Source organism: Triticum aestivum, chromosome 6B, assembly GCF_018294505.1.
Source record: "Triticum aestivum cultivar Chinese Spring chromosome 6B, IWGSC CS RefSeq v2.1, whole genome shotgun sequence".
In the NCBI taxonomy this organism is placed as follows: Eukaryota; Viridiplantae; Streptophyta; class Magnoliopsida; order Poales; family Poaceae; genus Triticum; species Triticum aestivum.
In genome coordinates this window covers 287,695,726-287,710,039 of record NC_057810.1, presented here as the reverse complement: position 1 = coordinate 287,710,039, position 14,314 = coordinate 287,695,726, and the positions used below count along the sequence as shown (strand labels likewise).

General features: G+C 44.5%; 1 long non-coding RNA gene across 4 annotated transcripts; it reads right to left on the bottom strand.

The window, feature by feature from the left end:
- Positions 1–7,859: 7,859 nt before the first annotated feature.
- On the bottom strand, positions 7,860–11,255 carry LOC123136964 (uncharacterized). Of its 4 annotated transcripts, none has more exons than XR_006467529.1 (3): positions 10,630–11,173; positions 8,529–10,558; positions 7,860–8,411 (listed from the first exon to the last, which is right to left on the bottom strand). It is a non-coding gene; the product is annotated as an uncharacterized lncRNA (long non-coding RNA). The 4 variants fall into 4 exon arrangements; XR_006467528.1 differs by having other exon boundaries at positions 8,529–10,392; positions 10,469–11,171; XR_006467530.1 differs by having other exon boundaries at positions 8,529–8,697; positions 10,037–11,155.
- Between the last annotated feature and the right edge of the window lie 3,059 nt (positions 11,256–14,314).

Below are 14,314 nucleotides of genomic sequence, written 5' to 3'. Positions count from 1 at the left end.
GCAGCCACGTAAAACTTGCAACAACAAAGTAGAGTACGTCTAACTTGTTTTTGCACGGCTTGTTGTGATGCGATATGATCAAGACATGATGTGATATAAATTGTTGTATGAGATGATCATGTTTTGTAACAGAGTTATCGACAACTGGTAGGAGCCATATGGTTGTCGCTTTATTGTATGAAATGCAATCACCATGTAATTGCTTTACTTTATCACTAAGCGGCAACAATAGTCATAGTAGCAATAGTTGGCGAGACGACAATGATGCTATGATGGAGATCAAGGTGTCAAGCTAGTGGCGATGGAGATCATGATGATGCTTCGGTGATGGAGATCATGAGCACAAGATGATGATGGCCATATCATGTCACATATTTTGATTGCATGTGATGTTTATCTTTTATGCATCTTATTTTGCTTAGTACGGCGGTAGCATTATAAGATGACCCCTTACTAAATTTCAAGGTATAAGTGTCCTCCCTGAGTATGCACCGTTGCTACAGTTCGTCGTGCCGAGACACCACGTGATGATCGGGTGTGATAAGCTCTAAGTTCACATACAACAGGTGCAAGCCAGTTTTGCACGTGCGAAATACTTGGGTTAAACTTGACGAGCCTAGCGTATGTAGACATGGCCTCGGAACACTGAGACCGAAAGGTCGAACATGAATCATATAGTAGATATGATCAACATAGAGATGTTCACCATTGAAAACTACTCCATCTCACGTGATGATCGGAAATGGTTTAGTTGATTTGGATCACGTGCTCATTTAGATGACTAGAGGGATGTCTATCTAAGTGGGAGTTCTTAAGTAATATGATTAATTGAACTTTAATTTATCATGAACTTAGTCCTGATAGTTTTTGCATGTCTATGTTGTTGTAGATCAATGGCCCGTGCTACCGTTCCCTTGAATTTTAATGCGTTCGTAGAGAAAGCTAAGTTGAAAGATGATGGTAGCAATTACAGGGACTGGGTCCGTAACTTGAGGTTTATCCTCATTGCTGCATAGAAGAATTCCGTCCTGGAAGCACCAGTAGGTGTTCCACCTGCGCTAGCAACTACAGACATTGTGAATGCCTTGCAGACGCATGTTGATGACTACTCGATAGTTCAGTGTGCCATGCTTTACGGCTTAGAATAGGGACTTCAAAGACGTTTTGAACGTCATGGAGCATATGAGATGTTCCAAGAGTGGAAGTTAATATTTCAAGCAAATGCCCGAGTTGAGAGATATGAAGTCTCCAACAAGTTATATAGCTGCAAAATGGAAGAGAATAGTTCTGTCAGTAAACACATACTCAGAATGTCTGGGTACCATGACCACTTGACTCAGCTAGGAGTTAATCTTCCTGATGATAGTGTCATCGACAGAGTTCTTCAATCACTGCCACCAAGCTATAAAGCTTCGTGATGAACTATAATATGCAAGGGATGACGAAAACGATTCCCGAGATCTTCGCAATGCTAAAGGCTGCGGAGGTAGAAATCAAGTAGGAGCATCAAGTGTTGATGGTTAACAAAACCACTAGTTTCAAGAAAAAGGGCAAAGGGAAGAAGGGGAACTTCAAGAAGAATAGCAAGCAAGTTGCTACTCCCGGGAAGAAGCCCAAGTCTAGACCTAAGTCTGAAACTGAGTGCTTCTACTGCAAAGGGTCTGGTCACTGAAGTGGAACTGCCCAAGTATTTGGCAGATAAGAAGGATGGCAAAGTAAAAGGTATATTTGATATACATATTATTGATGCGTACCTTACTAATGCTCGTAGTAGCGCCTGGGTATTTGATACTGATTCTGTTGCTCATATTTGCAACTCGAAACAGGGGCTACGGATAAAACTAAGATTTGCTAAGGATGAGGTGATGATGCGCGTCAGAAATGGTTCCAAGGTCGATGTGATCGCCGTCGGCACGCTACCTCTACATCTACCTTCGGGATTAGTTTTAGACCTGAATAATTGTTATTTGGTGCTGTGATGCTTATGTGAAAGTCCGCACCCGAATCGGAGAAGTGCGTCTTCATAGGATACCCAAAGGAAAATGTTGGGTACACCTTCTATCACAGATCCGAAGGCAAGATATTCGTTGCTAAGAATGGATCCTTTCTAGAGAAGGAGTTTCTCTCGAAAGAAGTGAGTGGGAGGAATGTAGAACTTGATGAGGTAATTGTACCTTCTCCCGAATTGGTAAGTAGTTCATCACAGAAATCAGTTCCAGTGATTCCTACACCAATTAGTGAGGAAGCTAATGATGATGATCATGAAACTTCAAATCAAGTTACTACCAAACCTCGTAGGTCATCCAGAGTACAGTCCGCACCCGAGTGGTATGCTAATCCTATTTTGGAAGTCATGTTATTATACCATGATGAACCTACGAACTATGAGGAAGCGATGATGAGCCCAGATTCCGCGAAATGGCTTGAAGCCTTGAAATCTGAGATGGGATCCATGTATGAGAACGAAGTGTGGACTTTGGTGGACTTGCTCGATGATCGGCAAGCCATAGAAAATAAATGGATCTTCAAGAAGAATACGGGCACTGACGGTAATGTTATTGTCTACATAGCTCGACTTGTTGTGAAAGGTTTTCGACAAGTTCAAGGAGTTGATTGCAATGAGACCTTCTCACCCATAGATGCTTAAGTCTGTCTGAATCATGTTAGCAATTGCCGCATTTTATGATTATGAAATTTGGCAAATGGTTGTCAAAACGGCATTCCTTAATGGATTTATTAAAGAAGAGTTGTATATGATGCAACCAAATGGTTTTGTCAATCCAAAGTGTGCTAACAAAGTGTGCAAGCTCCACCGATCCATTTATGGACTGGTGCAAGCCTCTCGGAGTTGGAATATACGCTTTGATAGTTGATGACTCACAATTATAGGGGATCTATCGTAGTCCTTTTGATAAGTAAGAGTGTCGAACCCAACGAGGAGCAGAAGGAAATGACAAGCGGTTTTCAGTAAGGTATTCTCTGCAAGCACTGAAATTGTAGGTAACAGATAGTTTTGTGATAAGATAATTTGTAACGGGTAACAAGCAATAAAAGTAAATAAAGTGCAGCAAGGTGGCCCAATCCTTTTTGTATCAAAGGACAAGCCTGGACAATTTCTTATAATGAGAAAAGCGTTCCCGAGGACACATGGGAATTATCGTCAAGCTAGTTTTCATCACGCTCATATGATTCGCGTTCGGTACTTTGATAATTGATATGTGGGTGGACCGGTGCTTGGGTACTGCCCTTACTTGGACAAGAATCCCACTTATGATTAACCCCTATTGCAAGCATCCGCAACTACAAAAGAAATATTAAGGTAAACCTAACCACAACATTAGACATATGGATCCAAATCAGCCCCTTACGAAGCAACGCATAAACTAGGGTTTAAGCTTCTGTCACTCTAGCAACCCATCATCTACTTATTACTTACCAATGCCTTCCTCTAGGCTCAAATAATGGCGAAGTGTCATGTAGTCGACGTTCACATAACACCACTAGAGGAGAGACAACATACATCCCATCAAAATATCAAACGAATACCAAATTCACATGACTACTAATAGCAAGACTTCACCTTTGTCCTCAGGAACAAACGTAACTACTCACAAAGCATATTCATGTTCATAATCAAAGGAGTATTAATATGCATTAAGGATCTGAACATATGATCTTCCACCAAGTAAACCAATTAGCATCAACTACAAGGAGTAATCAACACTACTAGCAACCCACAGGTACCAATTTGTGGTTTTGATACAAGATTGGATACAAGAGCTGAACTAGGGTTTTGAGAGGAGATGGTGCTGGTGAAGACGTTGATGGAGATTGACCCCCTCCCGATGAGAGGATCGTTGTTCCCCTCCCGGAGGGAAGTTTCCTCGGTAGAACAGCTCCGCCGGAGCCCTAGATTGGTTCCGCCAAGGTTCCGCCTCGTGGCGGCGGAGTTTCGTCCCGTAAGCTTGCTTATGATTTTTTCCAGGGTAAAAGCCTTCATATAGCAGAAGATGGGCACCGGAGGGCCACCAGGGGGCCTAGGAGACAGGGGGCGCGCCCAGTAGGGGTGGGCACGCCCCCCACCCTCCTGGCGAGGGTGTGGGCCCCCTCTGGTGTTTTCTTTGCTCAATAATTCTTATTAATTCCAAAAATAACTTTCGTGGAGTTTCAGGATTTTTGGAGCTATGCAGAATAGGTTTCCAATATTTGCTCCTTTTCCAGCCAGAATTCCAGCTACCGGCATTCCCCCTCTTCATGGTAAACATTCTAAAATAAGAGAGAATAGCCATAAGTATTGAGACATAATGTGTAATAACAGCCCATAATGCAATAAATATTGATATAAAAGCATGATGCAAAATGGACGTATCAACTCCCCCAAGCTTAGACCTCCCTTGTCCTCAAGTGGAAGCCAAAAATCGAAAAATATGTCCACATGTTTAGAGATAGAGGTGTCGATAAAAATAAAACACGTACATGAGGGCATCATGATCATTCTTATGTAACAACAACATATATAGATTTTTGTCATATGGTTTCTTATGCTCAAGTAACAATCAATTCACAATGTCAAGTATGGTTCAGAAACTTCATTGGGAACTAACAAACTATAATCTCAGTCATTGAAGCAATTGCAATTTATCATAACATCAGAAAGAGTTAAGAATAGAGCTTTTCAAGAAGTCCACATATTCAACTATCATATAGTCTTCTACAATTGCTAACACTCATGCAATACTTGTGGTTATGGAGTTTCAACCGAACAATGAGAAAGATAAGGGCTTATTGTGTTGCCTCCCAACGTATTCACCTTTGGGTGATGTCAACAATAATAATTCATGCTAACTTACATCCAATTGGATATATATATCAAGATCTTTCAAACACGCGGAGCTTGCCAAAGGATAAAATGAAAAAGGGAAAGGTGAAGATCACCTTGACTCAAGCATAAAGTAAAAACATAAAGTAGAAGATAGGCCCTTCGCAAAGGGAAGCAGATGTTGTCATGTGCTTTTAGGGTTGGATGCACAAAATCTTAATGCAAAAGAACGTCACTTCATATTACCACTTGTGATATGAACCTTTATTATGCAGTCCGTCGCTTTTATTATTTCCATATCACACGATCGTATAAAGCTTATTTTCTCCGCACTAATAAGTCATACATATCTAGAGAGGAATTTTTATTGCTTGCAACATGACAACTTACTTGAAGGATCTTACTCAATCCATAGGTAGGTATGGTGGACTCTCATGGCAAAACTGGGTTTAAGGATATTTGGAAGCACAAGTAGTATCTCTACTTGGTGCAAGGAATTTGGCTAGCATGAGGGGGAAAGGCAAGCTCAACATGTTGGAAAGATCAACGACAATATACTTTAACTGAGATGTGAGAAAATATAAACCATTACATTGTCTTCCTTGTCCAACATCAACTCTTTTAGCATGTCATACATAATGAGTGCTCACAATCATAAAAGATGTCCAAGATAGTATATTTATATGTGAAAACCTCTCTTTCCTTATTACTTCCTATTAATTGCAACGATGACCAAAACTATGTTTGTCAACTCTCAACAACTTTTATGCCTCATACTTTTTATATGTGAAGTCATTACTATCCATAAGATCAATATGAACTCTTTTATTCTTTTTATTCTTTCTACTTCCTCAAGCTCATAGCAAGATAGCAAAGCCCTTGACTCAACACTAATCTTTATTATAGATAGCTCACGGACTCGATTACATAAAGAGATCACAGAGAAAAACTCAAAACTACTTGATACCAAAACTTCAATCTACTAGAACAAGATATCACTAAAAGGATCGAACTAAGTAAAATGGTAAAGATAGGAGTGTGATGGTGATACGATATCGGGGCACCTCCCCCAAGCTTGGCAGTTGCCAAGGGGAGTGCCCATACCCATGTGATTATGTCCTTGGAGGTGATGGAGGTGGTGATGATGATGGTGGATAATCGCACATCGAGCGTAGAAGCTCCTCCAACTTGCGGATGATGCCCTTGGGTCCGACAATATGATCCTTCAACAAAATATTTTCTTGCGTGAGATACTTTTTTTGTATGCGAGCTAACTCAGTCATCTTGAAAGCTTCAATCTTAGTTGGGGTAAAGAGGTTAGGTAGAGGTTGAGGGATGTGTTCTTCTTCCACCACCGGAGCTTGATCCTCCATGGCCTTCTTGATCCCTTCATCCTCGTTGATCTCCTCCGGTTCTTCTCTTTTCAGCTATATCTTCAATAGCCAAGCATCCTTGTCTTCATTCTTGAAGGAGGGCGGCGTCATGGTGCTCTAGGTCTGTCAGAAAAACAGCTCGAAACGAAAACAGAGGATATTTGCATGATACGATGGCCAAAACCTTCGAGAGATTATATAACGAATTTTTACCGACCAAAATACGTAACGTGCAAGAAAACGGAGTCCGGGAGGCACACGAGGTGACCACGAGATAGGGGGCACACCCAGTAAGGGTGGGCACACCCTCCACCCTCGTGGAGGCCTCGTGTCCTTCCCGGATTACTTCTTTCTTTCCAAAATTCTTAAATATTCGAAAACGGAGAAAAAAATGCCATTAGAATTGTTTTGGAGTTGGTTTATTTACCGTACCACATACCTATTCCTTTTCGAAGTCTGAGACGTTCTGGAAAGTGTCCCTTATGTATTCCTCCGGGGTTACGGTCTCAATAATATTAGTTTCAACATTGATAGGATTACCGGAGATATAATGTTTGATTCTTTGACCGTTCACCACCCTCGGACTTGTGCCTTTGAAGTTGTTGATTTTTATGGCACCGGAGCGATAGACCTCCTCGATAATGTAAGGACCTTCCCATTTAGAGAGAAGTTTTCCTGCAAAAAAATCTGAAACGAGAGTTGAATAGCAAAACATAATCACCTACGTTAAACTCACGCTTTTGTATCCTTTTGTCATGCCATCTTTTATTTTTATTTTCTTTGAACAGCTTGGAATTCTCATAAGCTTGGGTTCTCCATTCATCAAGTGAGCTAATATCAAATAACCTCTTCTCACCGGCAAGTTTGAAGTCATAATTGAGCTCTTTAATAGCCCAATATGCTTTATGTTCAAGTTTAAGAGGTAAGTGACATGCTTTTCCATAAACCATCTTATACGGAGACATACCCATAGGATTTTTATATGTAGTTCTATAGGCCCATAATGCATCATCAAGTTTCTTGGACCAATTCTTTCTAGATCTATTCATAGTCTTTTGCAAAATTAGTTTGAGCTCTCTATTGCTCAACTCTACTTAACCACTAGACTGCGGGTGATAGGGAGATGTGATTCTATGATTGACATCATACTTAGCAAGCATCTTACGGAAAGCACCATGAATAAAATGTGAACCACCATCAGTCATAAGATATCTAGGGACTCCAAACCTCGGAAAAATAACTTCTTTAAGCATTTTAATAGAGGTGTTATGATCAGCACTACTAGTTGGAATAGCTTCTACCCACTTAGTAACGTAATCAACAACAACTAAAATATGTGTGTAACCATTAAAGGCAGGAAAATGTCACATATAATCAAAGCCCCAAACATCAAATGGTTCAATAACAAGATAATAGTTCATAGGCATTTCTTGACATCTACTAATACTAGTTGACCAGTTGTGCCAAATGACGCAGAGACCCGCTATGTTGTCGATGAAAATAGTTTCATTTTGCAAGGACCAGCGTCAAATGGTGCATAGACCCATTGAATCCATGTTCACATTGAAAAAAAATCATGTTTTGATTTAGTTGTGGGCAAACACATACGATAACAAGTTTAACCCCTTTAATAAAATAAAATAAAAATGTAGGCTTGTTGTCTACAATGAGATATACCACATTTTAATTTGGTGGTATAAAATCGCACTTAAGACCATGTCGCATTAAAAAAATGTGTATTTTCAAGTAATCTCTTGTACTTCCGTTACTTTGAAAATGACCTAAGGCTCAACTCACACATCATTAGTTAAGCTCATCGAGACTGAATTCCTTGATTGACCATTAATACATCAGCTCCATACTTCTGCTTCCGTTCCTTCAAGATGGACTCTTTACATGTTGTACACACTGTTGGCGCTTTCCAAAGAAGCTAGCATGTGAAAAGTAGCAGCACCAGTACAGTAGAAAAGGCCATCTAGTTACTGAACTGGCCGTGCATGTACACAAGACAGAAACACTGAATCTTCAACGCCATAGACGGCCCAAACATTTCCTCTTCTTCTGCTTCTAATGTGCCCTGGTTGATCACTCTATCAAGATAGATATTGCACCCGAGAACTACTGCCACAACCTTATCCATCCATGAGATCTATCAAGCATTTTCTCCAACAAATTAAGCAAAGTTTACCCAGAATCAACCCGTATCTCTCTCCCCTCTCCTGCAACTCACACAGCAATAAGTATAACAATCAGTATATATGGACACAGCTGCATGAGGGCACATCAAGAAACAACAGAAAAACAAATCAATCAGGATGCTTGTTCAGTATACACACCTTCACAAACATTATCTTCTCCTTTACATATTTGATTTCTAGCACATAATAAGCATCATCATCCATATTTCAAAGTCGTGGTTGTTAATTTTGCATCATGTGTGATAATCTGGATTCAAAAAAATCCCTGAATCCTTTCCTGATAATCTTAGTGTTATCATAGTCTTCCCTGCCAAAGAATAATTGTCGAAAACAAGAAATATAAGAGGTTTTATATGCTAATGATAATATGCTGCAGAAACACAAAAAACGAAAAAATAACCAGAGATGAGATGAACCAAAAAAATTGAGCTTATAGTACAAATATCAACTACAAATGCCTTGTCCCAGCTTATAAGGAAATTATTTCATCAAGTGTACAGTACAAAAACCAAATACTCTGTAGAAGCATATAAATAGAAATGCTCGATGGCAATGGGCATATCTGCAGTGTTGCCACAACCTGGAACATAGATGGGGACAGTCTTTAAGGCAAAGCAAATATTTGACTAATCAACACTGAAACTCTGCACATTCCACTTTTCTGGAGTAAACATGGTGATGGCACACGACCGCGAGGCAACAAATTGAAAATTTAACATCTCTATGTGATTTGAGACGGTTCAAACAGAACATACATATGTTATACATAGGTAGCCATATGAAGCTATAAACTAAGACAAAGGCCACCCAAGGCAGAACTTCAAATAGTGACAAAGGAACATCTCGTAATAAGGAGCATTCTATGACTATTCCAAAACAGAAGGCACCTCAGGACGCGTGTAGTCAAATTAGTCTTGCTTAAAAACTAAATAGTAAATAAGGTACCATTTGTTTTTCCATGTAAAATAGGCATGCCATATTAGATTTTTGAAATCCTTCACTTGAAAACGCCATATTCAACTGCCCATATTATTGATGTATAAACAGTCAGCTACAGTCAGTCAAGTGTTTTTAAGAGAATATGCAAACAGCAAGAAACCAAAGCAGACCCCCACTTCTTAAAAAGAGCTCCAATAAACTTAAATTGCCATCCTATTAATTAATCTATACAGATGAGAAACTTATTCACGGGTTTGTCCTCCAGAAAACAACTTTAACTCTCACAAAAAATAGTTTGACCAGTTCTAAACAAAATACATTCATATGCACGGGTTTAACTCTCAAAAAACAGCTTTACCTCTCATAAAACAGGTTTAACTCTCACAAAACTTATGCACGGGTTTATCCTCAAGAAAATTTCCATTATCACCCATCCAACATATGACTCAAGACCATAGATCACAAAACCATATGTTCACGGCATGTCCCCAACTTGCATATGAGGCCTTTCTAAATAGAAACTATATGGAAAAATAAACAACATTCATCTAATTGGATCTTAAGTAAACACGGCTGCATGTTTGCATATAATCTAATTGAATTTTAAGGAGGATGACAAAATGCATGTGTGTGGCCACGGCACCCATGTTTCCATGGTGTTCAGTGCTACCAAGAAGAAAACTAACAAAACTGGAAAGTAGCCGAACCTGGGGCCGTGAGGGAGGTTGAGCATGAAATCTTAGTCGCCGCACACCAGAGAGCAGTGGGGTAAAGACAATGCTTATGTTCATAGAAAATGTGCACTCGTTTAAATGCATGTATAGCCCTTTTCAGGGGAATAAAGGGTACTTTTCAAATTGACATAGGAAAGCAGTAAAAATGGAGCAAGCTCATAAATACATTTATGGGCAGAAACATATATACATAGATGGAACACATAAAGATAAGGAATGCATCTATCAAGTACATGGAAACCCCGATCACTGCCAAACATGAAGAAACATTAATAAACAGGTAGAGAAGTGATGTACAAAGCTTCAACTTTGTCCCATGGAGTATCCAGCTACACAGGAACGGTATCGGAATTCAGAAATTGTATGAGATGTACCATACAACCAGTGAAATGTTAGGTCACTTACATTGCTTGGATTTTTCATTCAGTAGAGATTTTCCCGCACAATATACTTATCAGCTAAGAATCTTGGAAAATGGAGATCTAGTCCCATAACCTAGCAAATCATCAAACAAAATCAGGAAGGAAAATATAGGAGAAATCAAAAGATAAGTATATTGACCAAACTTAGGAATTGTGTGACTGGCGAGGACGAAAATACTACAGACATCACCAACGCTAACCCTGGCTATTGTAGTCGGCGGCGCAACGTCTCTTGCCAACCAAACCAACATGTGAAACAAGAATGAAATTAGATGGAAAGGGGAGCTGAATTAGGCAGGAGGAAATCACTGGGGAGGTGCATCCAGAAGGGACGCGGGTGAGATCCTGGTCCTTCTTCGATGCGTCTTGGCGGGGCGACAATGACGGTGCCGTCCGGCACTCTCCCGCCCGCATCCGCCGCCCCGCTGCTTCTCCCTGCCTGCGCCAGGCTCGCCTCGAGCCGGCCGCCACCAAGGAGCCTAAGCGACGGGATGTGGTTCTGGGAGGAGGAGAAACACGAAGGGGAGTTGGGCACGATGATCCGAGGGATGCGCGCGCGACAGGGGGCGGCGAGGAGGAAGGAGAGGCGCGGCGGCTCTGGCGGCTGTTGTGATTGGGGAAGGGTTTGCCACCAGCACATGGGCGACGCCTCGCACGAGGGACCCAACGCGCGGCGCTTGCACGTTTAGTTGTCAGCAATGTGTTGCCACACGAACCAAACAGCTATCGAACATAGCGCAACTGACCACTGGCCCCGCCCCTCAACACGGGGCCAGCATCAGTGGCCTTGTAAAACTAAACAAAGGCATCGGACGACCTGGAGAAACGACGCATGAGTGGACGCGGTAGTGCGTGGAGGTCAGCCTCGGCACGACGCACACAGGAACCCAACAACTCTCTCCAACCCTGGCATAATTGAAGCGACATGGATTGCAACAAGCCCACCAACCGACGTGTAGGACCATTGGCAATCTGGCCCACCCATCATTGTGTGATAGGAAGACGCAGGTGTGCACGCGTCGGCTGACCTGCATCACACTGCCCCATGACTCTTTGCCCATACGCTCCCACCGAGAAACATTTGCACAGACGTAACACGGAGAAAAACAACAGAAAGTCGCTTACACATAGGACCAACGGCCATCTTGACCCACTCGTCATTGCATGGAAGGGTAGCGGCGGGTGTAGACGTGTCATTCCAGCCGGCTGCCGAGCCAGAGGCGTGCACTAGCCCACGACGCGCGATGCGAGACACGCACGTAGCAAGGAGAGGCCGCCCGCGACCCAAAAAGAACTGACCCAGCCAATAGCACAGGAGGCTGAGCCCACAAGCCATCGCCCCAACTATCGTGTACTAGAGTAGGGGTACCCTAGTATTCCAAACTTGTGCACGGGCAGTTGCAGCTCCCCCCGCGGCAAGGCTTGCCGGGCGACCGCCAAGGTCCTCCATGGTTCCTTTGGAGCCATTCAAGAACAAAGTATTTAAGCTCAGGAGACAAGGCCCCGGCAAGAGGAGCTTGCCGGGAAGGCCAACCAAGGCATTTCAAGGAACTTGCCACGACGCGCCGCGCGTCCCGGCAAGGCCCGGTGAGCGACAAGCCTCCGGGCGCGACAAGACGACGACCGCGGCAAGGCACTTGCCGTGGCAAGTAACCACCCTGTACCCACGCTCCAGCGCATCCACCAACGTGTCGCCCTGGGGCCTTCCCAGGCACGCGTGGCGAGAGGCTATGCAGCCAGCGGTGCGAGGTGGCAAGCGGCGCTGACAGGAGTAGCCATCGTGGCGAACGGTGGCGTCCCTGACGGTCCTTTTCTGCATTGTTTGGGCGACACAGACGGGCATTTAATGCCTTTGTCCCCTGCCGTCAGGGTTAGGTAGGATACACTGTACATGTAGCTGTACCAACCGCAACACTTTTTACATTTTTACCCTTCTTTGCGTTGCCACCTGTCGGTGACCCCTTGAACATATAAAAGGAGGCCCATGCGCAACGTAGAAGAGGGTTCGGCTCATTCGGAAGCCAGAAAAACACTTAGCTCTCTCGAGCAAGAACACAATACAATCAGATAAGCAGCAGTAGGAGTATTATCTCTCCGGAGAGCTCCGAAGCTGGGTAAACTGCTCGTGTGTTTCGCCTTGATCTGCTCTTCGTGCGATCTCCGCCCCTCGCCGAACCGAAAGGGGCCCGGTCCGCCGGCCCCATAGGTGTTCGTGGATCAGTTTCCCCGACATCTTTGGCGCGCCAGGTAGGGGCGTCGAGATTGCGTGAACCTGATCCGACGTTCACACGAGCTAGATCTTCATTTTCTTCATCAACATGCCACCGAAGAAGAAGACTTCGGCGGCAGCTGCTCCGTCCACGTCACTTCCACCACCACCGGAGCAAACGGGTGGTGGAGTAGACGCCGGCGGAAGAACGGACGTCGACGAGGAAGCTCACGATGCTGCCAGGTCCAAGGACAAGGCTGCACAGACCTCGGCGTCCGTACATGTCCCGCGCCCATCTCAGGAGGCGCAGGACCGACAGCGTCATGGTACTCGCAGTACCATACGTTTGTTGGGCCAAGATCGAGCTGGTGGACCCCGGGGTGCTCAAGACCAGCATGCACGCCAACATGCTGGCACGAGCGAGGCACGGTCGCCTGGACGGGATACTGCTCCTTCTAACATAGTTAGAAGTCCAAGCATATCCCGCTCCTCGCACCGTTCGCCACTGCCACCCACCACTCCAGCAGAAGCTTTGGCACGAGCTCAACTGCTCCTGGATTACCCTCCAGCGGAAGACAAGATCGACCAATGGAGGGCCACCATTCAGAGTCTCATCGGCTTTGCCAACGGCGACACTCCGCGGCAGCCAAGTGCATCGCGACCGTGGCAGGACTGCCAGGCACGAGCCGGTGGCGACGAAACCGGTGGGGGTGCAACCACCATGCACTCTCCATCCCGAAGGCCAAGATCGCCGACTCGCCGGATCCACCTCGACAGCGACTCCACTGCATCATCGGATCCACGAGCTTGTCGCGATCAGCGCCAAGTTCTTCACGAACGACAACAAGAAGACGCTCGTACTCGCATCGAGCGCCAAAGAGAAGCGCGACGTCAATCTGACAAGCGCGCTGGGCCCTCTGTTGACATGCATGCGCCAGGGGAGCCAGGCGACTTGCCGTACGCGGTAGGTTGCCCTGCGTTCACTCGTGAGCTGCGGCAAGTCTAGTGGCCCAGCACGAAGAATTTCAAGCCAGATGTACCAGAGAAGTACGACGGCAAGTCGCATCCGTCGGAGTTCCTCAGCATCTACACCATCGCGGTGCAAGCTGCTGGGGGGCGAGATGACAAGATCCTTGCCAACTACTTCCCATTGATGCTCAAACCCAATGTCAGATCCTGGCTCATGCACTTGCCGGACAACTCCATATCATCCTGGGCTGACTTATGCCATCAGTTTGTCGGCGCCTTTACAGGCGGCCACAAGCCTCATGGCCAAGAAAGCGACCTTCATCTGCTCGCCCAGAAGGAAGGAGAGTCCCTGCGCAAGTACATTCAGAGATTCAGCCACGTACAGCACAACATCCCAGATGTCCACCCTGCCGCGATAATCAGCGTGTTCCACCAGAACGTGCAAAATCGCAGAATGCGGGAGGAGATGGCAATGTGCAAGATCATAGACGTCAGTGAGCTGTATGCCCTGTCCGACAAGTGTGCGCATGCTGAGGAAGGGAGGAAACTCCCTGGAGAGAATACAGGAGCAGGAGGATCTGATAGTGAGGAGACTGCCCCGGCAAGGAAGAACCGGCGGCGGAACAACAGGAAGAAGAAAGGCAAAGAGGT